Genomic DNA, 19,801 nt, shown 5'->3' with positions numbered 1-19,801 from the left:
AAGTTCAAATAAAACTGGATTATTCAACCATTTTGAATTGTAGAAGGGAATGGAATAGTTTATACTGACCAACAAAGAATTTCAACCCAGAATAATATGCCTTAAAAATGTGAACCTAATTATCAATGAAAAAGATGAATGTTCAATAAAAGAGAATCATTGGAGGCAATTCTGAAAGATTAAAAAAACAGATGTGTAATCTCGTAAACACAACAAACAATAAACTTATAAACACACCAAACAATAAAAATTTAATAAAAGCAAATAAGTATAATTTCCAAGAAAAGAATAAGTAATTAAATAAATTAACTCACATTTTGACATTATTTTTTAAAGAGACAAGATGACTTAAAAATAAAAAAGAGATTTTCAAAAGATAGAGAAAGGATAAAGCTGTAAACAGAATTCAAAAAAATGAGAAATGAAGGTGAAAGACCAGAAATGAAACACTGAGAACTCACCACACACACACACACACACACACACACACACACACAGAGAGCTAGGTATTTTGTGGGGCAAATTAAAGTAAAAGATAGAATAATTGGGGAAAGAAGAAGTGGAGAACAGAAAGGAATGAGTCCAGCTAACCCCATTAAGTACATGGATGAGCAATGAATAAATGAATATACTTATAGTCTCTCAGGAATAAAAATGGACTTCAACAGAATAGGAGAGGTAACAGAAAGGAGGGATCATAACTATGGTAATTAAGGGATGCATCAAATAAACAAGGGTGGGAGAGGGTCATGATAAAGAGCCTTTGATGGGAAAAGAAATGTCTACTTGAGATGAGAGGTGTAAAACTCATTATGAGTTTAATCTAGATGGCATTTGTACATTAAAAATGACTACTCTGGAAGGATTCTGTGAAACAGTGGGTCAAGATCTGTGATGGTAGTATGAACTTGATGAAAATAAAAGAGTACTCAATGTGCAGGAGTTTAAGGTCTCATTTTTATAGTGGCTTTTTTTTTGAGAGAACAGGCTAACTTAACTCTCCTTTGTGCCACCTTGGGGCTAATTCATTAACATATCCAAATCATCTCAAATTCATCAATAAAACTTTAAAGTTAATATATCCACATTATCTCAAATTTATCAGTAACACTTGGTGTTCTGCTGATCCTATTGTTGATGTCTGAAATTTATGAGATTTTCCTATCAGAGGACCAAAAGGACCTAAGAACAAAGCATAATAGATAGCTTTCACTAATTTGGCACAAATCTCAGGATGTGATTCTTGGTTAATACATGATACAGTTTGTAATTTATGTTCCTTTGATCTTTGGTGTGCTTTATACATTACTTCTAGGTTTCCTTTTGCAATTTTACTTCATGGTATTATTACTTTATGGTGAGTGCTTGAAAACTTATTTACTGTACTAACTAGAAGAGGGAAGGGGTTCTCAGAAGGACCAGAACAAGATGCAACTTTAACACACATACATATACATTTCCCCATTGCATGAGAAAACCAGGGCATTTCCAAATATATATATATATATATAATTAAAACAAATCAGTACTCTTTATATATTATCAATTTACATAGTCCTAATCTAGAAATGCTAGCATTAGTAATAAGAAAAAAGAAACTACACAAAATTCATCTGGAAGAATAGGTCAAGTATATCAAGAGAATCAGTAAAAAAAAAACCATGAAGGAAGATAGTTTAGCTGTATCAGATCTCAAAATGTATTGTAAAGCAGTAATTATCAAAAAAAAAATCTAGTACTGGCTAAGAAATAGAGAGACAGATCAATGGAATAGATTAGGTACACATTACATTATAGTAAATGATCATAGCAATCTATATATAATAAACCCAAAGATCCAAACTTTTGGAACAAAAACTCATTATTTGACAAAATCTGCTGGGGAAACTGGAAAAGAGAATGACAGAAACTAAGTATAGTCCAACATTTCCCACCATAAGGGGGCTACCATAAACAAATGAGAATAGTATGAAATATTTTATTTTTCATATTTATGGATAAGGGAAGAATTTAGGACAAAAGAAAATATAGAAAGCATTGCAAAATGTAAAATATGTTATTTTAATTATGTAAAATTTAAAAAGTTTTGCACAACCAAAATCAATGAACCCAAAATGACAAAGAAAGCAGAAAACTAGGAGAAATTTTTGCAATAAGTGTCTGATAAGGGTCTAATTTTTCAAACAGACAAAAAACTGAGTCAAATTTATAAGAATTTATGTCATTCTCCAATTGATAAATGGACAAAAGATATAAACAGGAAATTTTCAGATGAATAAATCAAAGGTATCTATAGGCAAAAAAAATGTTCTAAATCTCTGTTGATTACAGAAATGAAAATTAAAACAATTCTGAAGTACCACCTCACACCCATCAGATTGCCAAATATGGCAAAAAATGAAATGATAAATGTTGGAGGGGATATGGGAAAACTAGGACATTAATGTCCTATTGGTAGAGTCATGAACTGATCTAACCATTCTGGAGAGCAATTTGGAACTATGTCCAAAAGGTTATAAAACTGTGCATATGCTATTAACCAACAATAACACTGCTAGGTCTATACCACAGAGACATCCAGAAAAAGGGGAAAGGACCTATTTGTTTACGTGTGTGTGTGTATCTTGTTTGTTGTTCATTCTTTTCAAAGAGGACAAATGACATCACAGGGTGATGTCTTGACTAGCAAATGAACTGGATTTAAATGAGGCAGAACTGGACAAAGTCATCAGCCTCACTCTTTCTTTCAGAATCATCAAAGTTCAGTGGCAAGACAAAAGTCAAGACAGCTGGTGATGGCCCAGGATGTAGTGGATAACTTGGGGTCTTCAATGACTGACCATCCTCTAAATACCCCCATAGCACCTGTTTCAGTTGCTTCCATGGCTGTAGGAACAAATTGTCCTCTCCTTTGTTCTGCTCACTCCTTTGGGGGAAGTTTTCACATGCTAGAGATAGACATCCCCTTAGCCCACCAGTAGGTTTGAGGCCTGTCAGTTACACTCAATCTGGTTTAGCTCATCTACCCAGAGGAAATGTTTTTACCAGAGCGTGGCTGTTGCATGCTATAGCCTCTTGTAGCCATAGATGAGATTTGGGTGACAATGGACACCAAAGATGGATGAGCAACCCTGAAGAGGTCTCAGCAACTCTCACACCAGAGGTGCTAGTTCTCCATGAATCCCCAATTCGCACCTAAAAGTTTCTAGAGAATAAACAAAGAAACTGGATATAATTAAAAGTTTCAGTAAAATATCAGGTTGAAAAATAAACCCACATAAAACCACAGCTTTCCTAATTAGGAATAACAAAATCCAAGTAACAATAATAGAAAGGGAAGTACCAATCAAAATAATTGCATAAAGTCTCTGGGAGGAAGCCAAGATGGCAGAGCAGAAAAAGCACTCCCAACATTCCACTCCAAACAACTATAAAATAATATCTCATATTGATATTCTAGAGTGACAGAGCCAACAAAAAGTCAGAGTGAGACATTCTTCTAGCCCAAGACAAGATAGAAGTCAGAAAGAGAAATATGTGAGCCATGTGACCTTGGGCAAGTCACTTAACTCCAATTGCCCTACCCTCCCCCCTCCAAATAAAAAGCAAAATAAAATAGAGAAATATGTGACACAGGGGAGGAGTTTGGCCCAAAGCCCACATGGATGAAATACCAGGGATAGGACTAAGTGGGGATCACAGAAGCAGCAGCTTCAGGAGCTCTCAAATCAGAGATAGTAATGGAACATGGCAACTTGTCAGAAAGAGATTATAAGGCACCCTTGTACTAGCACTAAGAGGAGCAGATTCTATTTGGCAACTCCATTGCCAAAACCCACTTTTGGGTCACAGTTCAAAGTCTGAGAGGAGCACTTTCAGTCAAGAAGGATTGGAAGGCCTGAGAGATATTATCACTTCATCAGCAAGGGATCAGAGATGCTACTATTTCTGGTCCAAAGGGAGAAAGGGTTCTGAGGAACAGTATTAATTACATTCCCAAGAAAGCAAGGGCCCTTCATGAGTAAGAAATGGAGTGCAGACAAAGCATAGATTCTACCTCTCCCCAGATCACACCACCTTTAAAGCACCCAAAACTTCCAGATTCACAGAAATAACACTGAAAACATCAGTGAAATAAAGCTTAAAGTTTGAGACAAAGCCCTTCCCTCCACCCACACCAGAAACAGAGACCAACATTAACACCAACTTCCAAATCAAGAACTAGAGTAGAAAAGTGAGCAAGCAACAAAAAAGGTAATATGGTAACAAGAAAGACCAAGACACAAAATAAGAAAACTTAAGAAAACAATAAAGTTAAAACAGTTACAAGCAAAGCTTCAAAGGGAAAAAAATTCAAATTGAATACAAGCTAAATAAGAATTCCCAGAATAGCAAAAAAAAATTGATTTGTAAAATCAAATAAGAATAGCAGAGGAAAAATTAGGTAAAGAAATTAGAGTAAAGGGAAAATTTATGAAAAGTCAAGTATGAACTTAGTAAAAGAGACACAAAAATACTGAAGAAAGTACCTTAAAAAAAGAATTGGCCAAATGGAAAAGGAGGTGCAAAAATTCACTGAAGAAAAAACTCCTTAAAAATTAGAATTGGGCTAGTGGAAGCTAATGAATCCATGAGACATCAAGAAACAGCCAAGGTCCAAAGAATCAGAAAATAGAAAATGTGAAATATCTCATTGGAAAAACAACTGATCTACAAAACATATTCAGGACAGATAACTTAAAAATTATTGGATTTCTTGAAAGTCATGATCAAAGCAAGAGTCTAGAAATAATATTTCAAGAAATTATCAAGGAAAACTGCCCTGATATTCTAGAACCAGAAGGCAAAAGAGAAATTCAAAGAATCCATATATCATCACCCGAGAGAGATCCCAAAATGAAAATTCAAGGAATAGTATAGCCAAAATTCAAGCTCTTAGGTCAAAGAGAAAATATTGTAAGCAGCCAGAAAGAAACAACTCAACTATTGTGGATCTAGAGTCAGGATCGGACAATATTTAGTGGCTACCACAATAAAGAACTGGAGGACATGGGATATGATATTCTGGATGGCAAAAAAAGCTGGGATTGAAACCAAGAAGAATCTACTCAGCAAAACTGAGTATAACTCTTCAAAGAAAAAAATGGATATTTAATGAAATAGAGGATGTCCAAGCATTGCTTGTGGAAAGACCAGAACTGAGTAGAAAATTTGACTTTCAAATACAAGACCTAAAAGAAGCATAAAAAGGTAAACATGAGAGAGAAATTATAGGGGACTCATTAACCATATTTTATATGGGAATATGTATCATCTTAGAACTTTGGACTTAATGGCTGTGTACAATGTTCTCCTAGTTCTGCTCATTTTACTTTGCATCAGTTCATATTGATCTTCTCAGGTTTTTCTGAAACCATTCCCATCATCATTTCCTATAGCACAATAATGTTCCCTCACAATCATTATCAAATTGTTCCTTTTCCTCTTTCTTTAATATGTTTAGGGGTACAGACCTAGCAACAGTTGTATAAAAGTTTATAACAAAATTATGTTCAGTGCTCAGGAAACAAAAATAAGAAATTCCAATTTATCCTGGCTAGTACCATGTTTTAGAGTTGCTCATCCACCTTTGGTATCCCCCCATTACCCAACTCTCAACAGGGGTTCCAACAAGTTGTAGCATGTACAATGGGCTATATCCCATCTCAGCAGATGGGCTAAACCAGGTTGAGTGTAACCAACAGACCTGAAACCCATCAGTGAGTTAGGGGATGTCTACCCTAAACATGTGAAGTCTTCTCCCAGTGGAATTGACTAAATAAACAATTTGTTCCAATAGCCATGAAGGGGACAAGAGCAGGCATTATGGAATGCTTAGAGTTTGGTCAGAAATTGAAGATGCCAAGGTCATCCACAGCCTTCTGGGTCATGAGTTGTTTTGTCTTTTGTCTCAGCACTGGACTTTGAATGAGTCTGGAAGAGAGTAAAGGTGATTGATGGCTTTGCACAATTCCGCCTCATTTAAATTCAATTCATACAAAAGGCAAGGCATCATCTGTGATATCATTGGTCCTTTTTGAAAACAAAAGACAAACAACAACAACACAAGAATTTTACCATTGTTAGGGTAGATAGAAGGATTCTTCATAGAAAGAGGGTGTGCTAGTCAATTGAGTATTTGGAGATGATGGGGGTAAAATGGATAGCTGAGAAAAAGGGATATTCTGGGAGAAGGAGGAAGAGAAAGGAAGAATGAGAAAATTACTTCACATAAAAAGGATGAGCAAGGAAGAGTTTCTATAGTGGAGGGGGAAATGAGGGGGGTAGCAGACAATGCTTGAACCTCACTCACATCTAAATTGTTTTTTTAAGAGAGAAAATGCATATGCATATTCAATTGGTAAAAGAAATATTTCTTACCCAACAAGGAAGTAGGAGGGTAAAGGGTTAAGACAAAGGTGGGGAGCATGAAAAAAGGGAGGGAAGATTAAAGAAGGCAGTGGTCAGAAGCCAAACAGGCTTTAGAGAAGGGACAACATAAAGATGCAGAGAGGGAGAAAGACAGAGAGACATACAGAGACTGAAACAGAGAGAGAGAGACAAAAAAAAAAAAAAAAAAAAAAAAACAGAAGAAAATAGGTTGGAGTGAAATGTGCAATTAGTAATCCTAACTGTGAATGTGAATAGGATGAACTCACCCATAAAATGGAACTGGATAGCATAATGGAATAGAAATCAGGATCCAACAATATGTTTTTACAAAAAACACACTTGAAATAGAGTGATACCTACAGAGTTAAAATAAAGGACTGGACCAGAATCTATTATGCTTCAACTAAAGTTCAAAAAACAGGGTTAGCAAGCATGATCTCAGGAAAAGCAAAACAAAAATTGGCCTAATTAAAAGGGATAAGCAGAGAAACTACATCTTAAAAATGAACCTTCAACAGTGAAGTATTAGTGATACAAAAATACATGCACCAAATGGCATAACATCCAAATACTAGAAGGAAAAGTTAAGTGAATCATTGGAGGAAATAGACAATAAAATTATACTAGTGGAGAACATCAAATTTCCCCTCTCAAAATTAGATAAATCTAATCATAAAATAAATAATAAAGAAGTCAAGGAGATTCTAATAATCTTAGAAAATTTTGGATATGATAGACCTCTGGAGAAAACTGAATAGGAATAGGAGTATACTTTTTTTTCTCAACTGTATGTGGCACTTTCACATGCAAAATGACCATGTATTAGGACATGAAAACCTCATAAACAAGTGCAGAGGAGGAGAAATATTAAATAAACCTTTTTCAGACAATAATGCTATAAAATATATTTAATAAATAGGCATGGAAGCATAGAATAGGAACTAATTGGAAACTAAATAATCAAATCCTCAAGAATGAGTATGTAAAAGAATAAATCATAGAAACAATAATTTCTTGACAATGAAATAACATTCTGAAATTTGCAGGATGCAGCCAAAGCAATACTTAGTGGGAAATTGCATATATCGATATAAATAGAAAGAGCAAACCAATGAATTGGGTATGTAACCAAAACAACTAGAAAAAGAACAAATTTTAAAATCCCTAACTAAATACCAAAATGGAAATCCTAAAAAATTAGAGGAATTAAGAAAATTGAAAGTAAAAAAATGAACTAATAAAACTTGGAGTTGATTTTCTGAAAAAAATGGATAAATCATTAGGTAATTTGATTTATAAAAGAGTAAAGAAAGCCAAATTAATAGTATAAAAAATCAAAAGGGCAAATGTAGATAAAATTAAACAATTACTTGGAGTTATTTTGCCCAATTATATGACTGTAAAACAGACAATCTAGGTAAAATGGATGAATATTTATAAAAATGCAAACCACCCAGATTAACAGAAGGAAAAATAGAATACTCTAAAAACCCAAACTTAGAAAAATAAATTGACCAAATGAGCTCCCTAAGAAAAAATCCCCAGGACCAGTTGGATTTACAAGTGAATTTTACCAACCATTTAAAGAACAATTAAACCCAACACTATATAAACTACATGAAAAAATAGGCAAATAAGGAGTCCTATTAAATTCCTTTTGTGATATAAATATGGATTTAATACCTTACCCAGGGAGAGCAAAAGCAGGAAGGAAAACTATAGACCAATTTCCCTAATGAATATCAATACAAAAACTTTAAATAAAATACTGGAAAGGAGATTGCAGCAACATATTCCAAAGATCATACAATGAGACAAGGTAGGATTTATACCAGGAATGTAGGGCTGGTTCAATATTAGGAAAACTATCAGTATAATTTGTCATATCAATAAGAAAAACAGCAAAAATTGCATAATTATATCAATTGATGCAGAAATAGCATTTGACAAAATACAATATGTATTCTTATTAAAAACACTAGAAAAAATAAGAATCAATGCATCCTTTTTTAAGATGATAAGTAGTATCTATCCAAAATCAAGAGCAAAACAGTATCTGTAATGGGGATAAACTGAAAGCCTCCCAATAAGACCAGGGGTGAAACAAGGATGCCTGCCCATTGTCACCACTACTCTTCAATGTTATATTAGAAATGCTAGCTATAGAGAACCAAGAAAAGGAAGCTGAAGGAATAAAAATAGGCAATGAGGAAACAAAATTATTTTTTTTCAGATGATATGATGCAATACTTAGAGAACCCTAGAGAATCAACTAAAAGGTTAATTGAAACAATAAATAATGTAATGGGATGTGAAATCAACCCACAAAAATCATCAGCGTTTATATGTGTCTGTGGAAGAGATAAAAAGAGAAATTAAATTTAAAATAACTGCAGACAATATAAAATATTTGGGAGTCTACCTGCTGAGACAAACCCAGGGACTATGTGGACAAAATTATAAAATGCTGTTCACACAAAGCCAGATTTCAACAGTTGGAGAACTATTCATTGCTTGTGGGTAGGCTGAGCCAATATAATTTTAAAAGGATAATTCTACCTAAGTTAATTTTCTTATTCAGTGCCATGCCAATTGAATTGCAAAAGAATTATTTTAGAAAGCTAGAAAAAAATAGTAACAAAATCCATCTGGAAAAACAAAAGATCAAGAATGTCAAAAGAATCAATGGGGAAAATGTTAAAGAAAGTGATCTAGTAGTTACAGACTTCAAACTTTGTTACAAAGCAGTAATCATCAAAACAATCTGGTACTGTATAAAAAATAGTGTGGTGGATCAGTGAAATAATGAGGTACATAATACATGGAAGAAGATGACAGTAGTAATCTAGTGTTTGATAAATCCAAAGATTTAAGTTTTTAAGGCAAGAAATCACCATTTGACAAAAATTGCTGGGGGGAAAATGAAATAAAATAAAAAATTGCTGTGGAATCTGGAAAGCAATTTGGGAAAAAAATTTAAAAAACTAGGCATTGACCAATATCTCACACCACATTCTAAGATAAGGTCAAATGGATAAATAATTTGGACACAGAGGGTGATATTATAAGTAAACTAGGGGATTGTGGAAAATTTTTCCCTTTGGATCTATGCGTAAAGAAGGAGTTTATGACCAAACAAGAGAGAGGATCACAGAAAGTAAAATAGAAATTTTTGATTACATGAAATTAAAAAGCTTTTGCACAAACAAAATTAATGCAGCCAAAATTTAGTAGGAAAATCAGAAACTAGGGGCATGGGTGGGGGAATTTGCAGCAAGTTTCTCTGATAAAGGGCTTTATATATACATTTAGGGTACTGAGCCAAATTTATAAAACTATTAGCCATTCTTCAGTTTCTAAATAGTCAAAGAGTAACAGTAAGTTTTCAGAAGAAGAAATCAAAACTATTAATAGTCACATGAAAAAATGCTCTAAATCATTACTGATTAGAGAAATGCAAATTAAAATAATTCTGAGATAACACCTCACATCTATCAGGCTAACATGACAGAAAAGAAAAATGAAAATGCTTGAAGGGATGCAGAAAATTGGGACACATGAACTGTAGTCAGAATTGTGAAATAGTTCAAGTATTCTGGAGAACAATTTAGAATGATGTCAAAAGGGCTATAAACTGTGCAAACTCTTTGGCCCTACAACATTACTACTAGGCCTGCATCCCAAAAAGATTGAAGAAAACAAAAGAGCATATATTTGTACAAAAATATTAATAGCAGGTTTGGTTTATTTGGGGGGGGTTGGCAAAGAATCAGAAATTGAAGTGATGTACATCAATTGGTAAATGGCTGAACAAGTTGTGGCATATAATTGTGATGGAATGTTATTATGCTATAAGACATGAGCAAGTCATTTTCAGAAAAAAAAATTTGTTTCTATTTTCTTTTGCAATATGGCTAATATGGAAGTACTTTTGTGTGACTTCACATATATAATCAAAATCAAATTGCTTGCCTTCTCAAGGTGGGGGGAGAAATGTCTTATATCACAATATATTCAAAATGGATACATGCCTGAAGATTAAAGATTACAAAACAACAAAAAAATTAAAAGAGATAACTTTTACAGTTGTAAAGGGTGAAACCTCAACTAAAGGATAGAGGTGATCTACGAAAGAGAAAATAGATAATTTTAACTACATGAAATTGAAAAGCATTTGCATTCACAAAATTAATGAACTAGAATGAAAAGGGAAAGGTCTTCTGGAGGTCAAAAAGAACCCCAAAACTTTCTGTCAAACATTTTTCATAAGGTTTGAGCATAGAGTAAGGGTCAAAGGCAGAAAACTTCAATTCCCATCCCATCTCTGACACACACTTGGGCTTCTTACTTGCTGAGTAAGTACAAAATCCATTGATAGAAGTAGTCTCCTCATCAGGGAGTTCTATATACCAATGAAATCACAGGTCCATTCCATATTCTTAACCTATGCAAGATGCATGTACAAGGTAGGGATTCAATCAATCAATCAATCATCACCTCTCCTCCATTTAAAGCAGCTAACAAGATTCTCTTCTCCCTGATACCATTAACAGGTGAGAATATCTCTATTAAATCAGTCAGTCTATTCAAAGCATTAAATAGGTACGGAGAAAGTCCTTAATAGATTTGAAAGGAACAAAATTCATTGAATGAAATGAAATGATGCTACACAGGAAATGTAATGGAATTGACTAAAGAGACTTATCCCACCCTGTGGGACTTAAATAGAATAGGAAACTAGTTGAGAACTGCATCCCCATGCCAGAGGACAAATCTATGAAACTTCAAAAAGTCAAAATATCTAGAACTTCTTATGGACCTGCCAACAGTGTCCTGCAACAGCCATACCTGGAGTCTGCATTAGAAGCTGAGGACAAACAATGAAGAAAGGCAACTTCAGTTATGCTACACAAGAGCCTAGAAGAAAACTACATTATGCCTGAGAACTTCTTGAGCATCCCGTGAAGGGGATAAAGGGATTTCCAACAACTAGAAGTTGTGAATTATATGCTTGAGATCACTTTCCCATAGATTTTCTTGAGAATATGTGCCCTCTTTTGTGGAAGGGGAGATTTTTTTTTTAACAACCTTTGTTTTATACCACCTAAATATCCATTTCTAAAAGCAAATTGAGCTTGGCTAGCTAATTGATATCAACTAATAATTCAGGAAGTATATTGATGGGGATTTATGAAAAATGCATTAAAAAGATTGCCACAATCCCTTTGGGTAATCCCTATAAATATAAAAGAGAGATTCCCAGTCACCTTCTGGGAATCCAGCCTGCTACTATAAAATGGAGTGCGGAATAGTAGCCCCAGATTCTGAACTACATATGAACTACTAACAGTACTATATAAGACCAAAAACTATTCCCCAGTAGGAAAGTAGCTAAACAAACTGTTTTCAAAAGAAAAACTGAAATTATTTTTTAAAAACCATATGAAAGAATACTTCAAATCACTAAGAATAAGCGAAATACAAATAAAACAATGCCGAAGTTTCGCTTCATACCCAGAAAATTGGAGATCACAAAAGGTTAGAATAGTTAAGTTTGAGGAAATGTTAAGGAAAGATGGACACACCAGAGCATTGTTGGTGAAGCTGTGAATTCATACAACCATTCTGGAAAGCAGTTTGAAATTATGAGAAAAGAATGACTAAAATGTTTTTATCTAAAGATTCCATTGCTAGGTACCTATCCAAAGGGGGAAAAAAAACTCCAAATGCCCCCAACCCCCAACATTTGCATAGCAGCATTTTTCTCATTAGCAAAGAACTGGAAACCAAAGTAGTTAGTCATCGATTGGCAAATGAGAAAGCAAATTTTAGTATATTAATACAATGGAATATTACTCAGCTGTAAGAAATTGCTTCAGTCTTACTTGTGAGCCACTGGACACAGCTGAAGGAAGTGTCACAACCTGACTGAGTATATTAGAAATCTATGCCATTCAATTTCAGCTAGGCCCTCACCATAACAAGGCCTTCCTTTTATTCCTCCATAATTGATTTGCTATCTCACTCCTCACAGCAGCTATTCCAAATGTTCTCTTCCCTCCTCAGTCTTCTACCTATCCCCACATAACTCCTTCTAGGTCTCAAGGCAAGGACCTTGCCTCCTACTTTACTGAAAAATTAAGCCATAAGTGCCCTCTTCTCCCATTCTCTTTATTTTAAAATCCTTTAATGTCACTCTCTCCTTTTCCCACAGAAGTTAATAAACACAAAAGGTAGTATAGACAGAAAATAAAAATTCATAAAGTGTTTGGACAAATGAAAGAGAGGAAAAGGTATAAACAGCTACTAAGGTAAAGAGAGATTTGGCTACCCTTTGGGATTGCTTCCAAGACCACAAGGATACCCACTCATGGAATATATATTGGGGGGTCTCTATTTGTATAATGAAAAGAGCAACCAATTTGCAGTCAGAGGACCCAGGTTTGAATTCTGTCTTTGCTGCTTAACACCTGTGCAACTATGAGAAGGTACTTAATCACAGAGGTTAAGTTTCTCCATCTGTAAAATACAGATGATTAAATCTTCTTTACCTACTTCAGGGGGCTTTGTGATAAAAGTGTTTTTAAAAATAAACCTTAGTGTTCAAATATAACTATTAAAGTTTAAAACTAAAAAAATAAAAGTAACCATAAAGTACTATATATTTTATAAATAGTATGTGTGTGTATATATATTATATATATAATATATATAAAGAGAAAGAGAGAGAGAGAGAGAGAGAGAGAGAGAGAGAGAGAGAGAGAGAGAGAGTCATAAGAGAAGAGAGAAGACTAGGCTGAATGAACCACACATGTGACCAAGTTTAGTAATATCTCTGCCCCAATATGGAATACAAAGCTCATTTGTTTTTATTCTGAGTTCTCTTTCCTAAAGAGGATATTTAAGGATCTGATTTATGCTGCTTTTATCTCTAATCATATTGGTGCCTTTTAGGTACGGTATGTTTATTTTTCTTAAGACCTTTGAAATGAAATTGATTTCACTCTGTCTTGACACTTAGTTCTTCCTACAGGATGAATAAGAGCTTTGTATAAGAGAAAGGTAGCTTGGTGTAGTGGAAAGGGAGGTGGACTTAAGAGTTAGAGAACTTGCATTTAAATCCCTTCTTTGCTATGTATTAGTTATGTCAATGTTGGCAAGTTGCTTAACTTTGGGGGCCTCAGTTTCCTAAACTATATAATGAGGGAGTTGAATTAGATGATCTCTAAAGTGTCTTTTAATTCTATTCAATTTGAATCACCTAACAGAAACCTTTGGATAGTGGCTTACTTTCATTTTGTCTACAGGGGTAAAATCAAATAGGAAATTGAACAATTGCTCTAATAAATTTGATTAGAGTTGGCAAAGAGATAGTTGAGTGGGCATCAGTACAATGTGATTTGAGGGATGTCAAAAGACTGTTGTAGCTGTTGTTCAGTTGTTCTTTTATGTCCAACTCTTTGTGACCCCAAGACCACAGTACACCAGGCCCGTCTGTCCTTCACTGTCTCCTGAATACTGTCCAAACTCATGTTTGTTGCTTCCATGACACTATCCATCTCCTCCTCTGCTATTCACTTCTTTTGCCTTCAAACTTTCCCAGAAAAAGACGTTTCCAGTGCATCCTGTCTTCTCATGATATGGTCAAAGTATTTAAGCTTCAGCTTCAATATTTGTCCTTCCAATGAATAGAGCTTATTTACATACTGATTGATTTGATCTCCTTGCTGTTCAAAGTACTCTCAAAAGTCTTCTCCAGTGCTACAATTCAATTCTACAGACACACAGCTTTCCTTATAGTCTTAAAGACTGTTATTGTAATTCAGTTGTGTCCAACTTTTCATGAGAACCAAACTATTCATGGGGTTTTCTTGGCAAAGATACTGGAGTGGTTTGCCATTTCCTTCTCCAGTGGATTAAGGCAAACAGAGGTTAAGTGACCTGCCCAGGGTCACAAAGTAAGTGTCTAAGGTCACATTTTTTAAAGCAATTGGGGTTAAGTAACTTGCTCAAGGTTACACAGCCAGTTATTTTGTGTAGGTGCTAAGTATCTGAGCCCAGAATCGATCCCAGGTCTCCTGACTCTGGGGCTGGCACTCTTACTCACAGTGCCACCTGTGATTTATTAGAGTCACTAATGATTTAGAAAAACTGGGGGTGTTACCTTCAGAAGACAGTTATTAATAGTTATAATGAGGGACAAGAGAAAAGGAATATTTATATAGAATCTACTATGTGCCAGGCAATATGCTATGTGCTTCATAAATATCTCATTTGATTCTCACAACAACCACACTCATATCCCCATTTTACAGTTGAGGAAACTGAGAAAAGCAGTTTAAATTGATTGCCCAGCATTGCATAGCTAGTCAAGTCTCTGAAACCAGTTCAGAATTCAGGCCTTCTTGATTTCAGGTCCAAGGTTCATTGTACTGCATTCCCTCCACAGGATGAGTAAGCCTCAATGGTGGAGAAGAAAATGATCCCTGTAAGTCATAGCAAGTACCAGGAAGGTAACAAGCTAAGTAAGACAGGTCCAGAGCAGATAGAAGTATTCAGGCTGGATTTCAGAAGGGATATCTCAATGCTAGAGACACTGAGGAGACCAGAAGGGAGATCAAGGGAAATTTAAGAAGATTCTTATCTCAGAGCTAAGAATCAATACCTCTGTTGCAATTTTGAAAATATGCCCACAAATAAGACCCAAAAGAGAATGAAAGAGAAGAAAATTCCCCAAAGCAAACATCCTTTTTTTTCACTTTGAAAGCAAGATTTGAAGGCCTAAATTTTCTAACTACTGCCTCAATAATACATTTCACTTAGCCTATACTGATGTGGCCACTTTTGTAGAGGTGTGGAAATCCCCTTTCTTTGCCCCTAATAGCCTCCTTTAAGGATCAAAGCATTCCAAAGTAGGAGTTTTATCTGCCAGCTTCTAGCAAGGCTGTGTGCTGACAGCCAGTGTTCTCAGATTTACTGATCTCCAAGGGCACTCATGTACCTACTGTTTATTTATTTTGGAATTATTTTATTATCAGCTTTGCAAGGTTATTAACAGGTGCCAAGACGGAAGGCTCAGAGAGAGCTATTATTACTCATCCTTTGGATATGCCCTGACCTGACCTTGGGAAGAAAGTACATTTCCTTTTGGTGAATGGAGAAAATAAGAGCTCCTTCATTGCAACATGCTATGCTTTGCCATTTTACACTGAGTATTCTGATATGCCAGAGTTAGGCTTGCCATAAAAACAACAATAATGACAAATAAATAAATAATAATCAGTTAACATTTGCATAGCACTTTAAGATTTGCAAGGGTCTTTGTAAATATTACCTCATTTTATCCTCACAGTAAAGACCTGAGGAGGTAGGTACTATTATTATACCCATTTTTCAGATGAGGACACTCAGGCAGACAGAAGTTAACTGATTTCCTCAGGGTCACACATACAGTAAGAATCTGAGACTGAATTTGAACTCATCTTCCCAGCTCTAGCAATCCATTCACTACATCACTTAGTATCCTTCCTACCACAATCCACCTCTCTCCCCAATAAGACAAGCTGATCAGATGATCCATAGTCAAAATTTCTTGAGTTTTTGCTCATGAATTTATTTCTTTTACTCTCCACCAGACAACTCCAACTCAACTTTCCTAACTATTTTCTCAATCACTTTCTACTTCTTCTTGATGATCTGTTTCTAAACAATCACACTATGTATGAGACGTTACTATAATTTATGGAACTGATTTAAAAAAAACATATAAATCAAAATCTGTATTTCCAAATAAGACTTTCATCAAAGGATTAATCTCAGAAAGCTTTTTGCTTATTTAAATGATCTTGTCATTAGCTGTGAGCTCTTCCACCCCACGTGTACTTGCCTCCTCTCTGCCTCCAGGTGCAATACCACCCCCTCTCTCTCTTAAGGGTTTAAACTTGCTACTTCAAAGTTCACCATGGATGATGATATTGCTGCTCTCATTGTTGACAATGGCAGCTGATGATGCCCCTCAAGCTGTCTTCCCTTACATTGTTGGGTGCCCCAGACATCAGGGTGTGATGATGGGTATGGGCCAGAAAGACAGCTATGTGGGGGATGAGGACCAGAGCAAGAGAGGTATTCTGACCCTGAAGTACCCCATTGAACATGGTATTGTCACCAACTGAGATGACATGGAGAAGATCTGGCATCATACTTTCTACAATGAACTCCATGTGGCCCCTAAAGAGCACCCTGTGCTGCTCACAGAAGCCCCCTGAACCCCAAAACCAACAGAGAAAAGATGACTCAGATTATGTTTGAGACCTTCAATACCCCATCCATATATGCTGCCATCCAGGCTGTGCTGCCCTGTATGCCTCTGGTGATGCCACTGGTATTGTGATAGACTCTGGTGATGGTGTGTAATAGTAATGGAATTTGAAGATCCCCTTGTATTGGCAAGCTAACAGGTACTTAGCACTTAGTTTCAAGTTAATTATATCAAGCCTGTGTTAAGAAACAGAAGGTATGAACCCCTGCTGCTAATGTAATAGGAAGGGGTAGAACAGGGAGGAGCTAATACCTTATATAAGGAAAAACTCAAGCTGGAGAGTCAGAACTTCTTGGAGCAAGCCATGTGGAGGCTGAGGAGGAGAGGCCCAGCCTGGAGAAAGTGATTTTGATTTGGAGAACAGAGCTTATGGCGGTGAGGCTTCTTCTGAGAGCCAGCCAAAACTTCTGCTGAAAGTTTCCAAGAACCAGCCCAAGTTGCCAAAGACTTCCAAGGGCCAGCCAGAGCCACCAGAGGAAGCATCACTGTGGTACTGGTACTTTGTCTGTCTGTTTTGGGTCTATGTTGATTCCACAGGCAGAAAGTGAATTGATGAGGATGCCAGCAATATGCATGAATGTTGTTGTGGCTTTGTTAATGTGCTCGAATGTTATTGTGGCTTTGTTAAGCATTGCCTTCCCAGGAACAGAAACTGTGAAGGACTTAATGTGGACTGGACACTGAGCTTCAATATGGAACAGAAACTGCATGGAGAGCTGGACAAGGGACTGGGAGCTGCCTACCTTTGAACCCAGGTGACAGTTTGGTGGATTCAGGTAGGAGCTGGGACCATGGAAGAGGAACAATGGAAGCTGAGAGCCTGCCTCAAGTCAAGATGAAAAGACCTCTCCTTGGGTATTTAATGCTGACTGATGAGATTATAACTTATTTGTGACCTAGGGGTGGATGGCCTTTGTAGTTTCCACTACCCCTTAAGAGGGTACTGAGTAGGGACTGATGATATTGTAACTTGATTGCACCCATGTGTAGAGGACTTTGACCTTTGTACTTTGTGTCAATTAAGGAGGCTTGCCTCCTTAAGGGTGATTGAAATAAGGATTTACTAAATGAAGAACTGACTAAATGAATGTTATCTTTTTTAAAACTATGTGACCACTTTGGTGAAAACTATGTGGCTATTTTAGTGATAAGTTGTGAAGTTATAACATTCTGAATGCTGTACTTTGTGTTCTGTGAATGTTTTGCTCTGATTTGTTACTGAATACATAGAGAGTTCACTATACTGTGTAATCAGAACCTTGAAAAGTTGTTCACAGCATCAGTCCTCTGGAAAGCTGCTCATGCTTGGCTTTACATGGTGTGACCCACACTGAGCCCATCTATGAAGGTTATGCCCTTCCCCATGCCATCCTCCATCTGCATCTAGCTGGCCATGATCTGACGGACTACCTCATGAAGATTCTGACTGAGAGAAGGTATAGTTTCACCACCACAGTTGAGAGGGAAATCGTGAGTGACATCAAGGAGAAACTGTATTCTGCCACCCTAGACTTTGAGCAGGAGATGCCCACTGATGCATTCAGCTCCTCTCTGGAAAAGAGCTATGAGCTCCCTGATGGTCAGGTTATCACCATTGGCAACGAGAGTTTTCGATGCCCAGAAGCTCTCTTCCAACTATCTTTCTTAGGTATGGAATCCTATGGAATCCATGAAACTACCTTCAACTCAATCATGAAGTGTGGTGTTTACTATGCTGTAAGAACTGACGTATGCGATAAATACAGAGAAGCATGAAAAAATCTGTACAAACTGATACAGAGTGAAGGAAGCACAGCCAAGAATACAGTAGACACAATGACTACAATGTTGTAGCAGAAAAAAACACAAATACACAAAAAGTCAAAAGTCAATGATGCAAAATTATAAATAACATACATGACTTGAAAGAAGAGACACAAAAAGTTCAAAGGTAGGATATCCACAAGTGTTATGCATTGCACATATTTTCAGACTTTTTTTCAAATATGCTGTTTTTCTCTTTTATTTCTCTTTTTTCAAAAATTATGAATGATAACTCTGAGAGGAAGAGGGGTAAGGATAGTGAGGGAAACTATGACGATGAAAAAAATACATCAATAAAGCTTATTTTAAAAAAAGAAACAGACACCATGGAGGAAAATTTATTTCATTTCGTTATGATCATTGCCTCTTAAAAAAAGTTTTATCATATAGCAGAAGTATTGTGGCACATTTTATAGTATACTAGGACTGGAGTTAGGAAGATGGAGGTCTAGATAATCAAAAAACAGTGAATCAAACCCTGATTTGTAGCAATAGCTCATTTCCAAGGTGTAAATGCTCATATTGAAGATTTAATATAGACCATAGCAAAGAAAGAGATCCCGGTATGCTCAAAGCAATGATGATATTATGGAATAAGTGTAAAGCAATGGCTCTCATTTTTTTTGCTTATGGCCCAAGTATCATTCTTTGCCATGAAGAACAGCAGCACACTGCAAGAGTTGGGGGTCTTGTACTTGTTTATGGGATTAGGAATATAAACTCAAAACAATTTATGAGAGCCTTGTAAAAATGTATAGCTCCATACCCATTCACTGCACACTTGATGAAACCCAGAGCATATGAGTGTGCCCCAGGGCTCCCTTTAATGCCTAAAATCACAGAGCTACAGAGTTGGCAGTGTCCTCAGAGGTAATCCAGCCTAAATCTCTTTTGAAAAGTTAATGTTATCAATAACATTCATTAAAAGGGATTATCTATTTGTCCAGGAAACCATCCTTGATTTACCTAACTCTTACTTGTACTTATCCACTTTTTATTTCTTCTGAACTTATGTATTCTATTTCCCCTGCTAAATGGAACTTTGTTAATGTTTCATTAAATGTAAGGTGAAAATCACAGAGCTTTGTTTCACTTACAGATAACAGATGGATATGTAAAGTGTGGTATGTTCAACAAAATTAGTCATATTATTAAGGAAGATAATGTCACCCAGGTGTTTCAACAGAAAGACAGCATGTCCATCAAATGCCCTTGTTGAGTAGCTTTATGAACACCAACAGGAATCCA

The 19,801-nt window shown here is 35.9% G+C and overlaps 1 pseudogene; it reads left to right on the top strand.

The window, feature by feature from the left end:
* The first annotated feature begins 16,393 nt into the window (after positions 1-16,393).
* On the top strand, positions 16,394-18,505 carry LOC138164540 (actin, cytoplasmic 1-like; annotated as a pseudogene).
* Positions 18,506-19,801: the final 1,296 nt, after the last annotated feature.

This window comes from Petaurus breviceps, unplaced genomic scaffold (genome assembly GCF_028583685.1).
Source record: "Petaurus breviceps papuanus isolate PSGF00001 unplaced genomic scaffold, PetGlider_PUasm1.0 190, whole genome shotgun sequence".
Classification (NCBI taxonomy): domain Eukaryota; kingdom Metazoa; phylum Chordata; class Mammalia; order Diprotodontia; family Petauridae; genus Petaurus; species Petaurus breviceps.
This window is presented reverse-complemented; position numbering and strand designations above follow the sequence as displayed.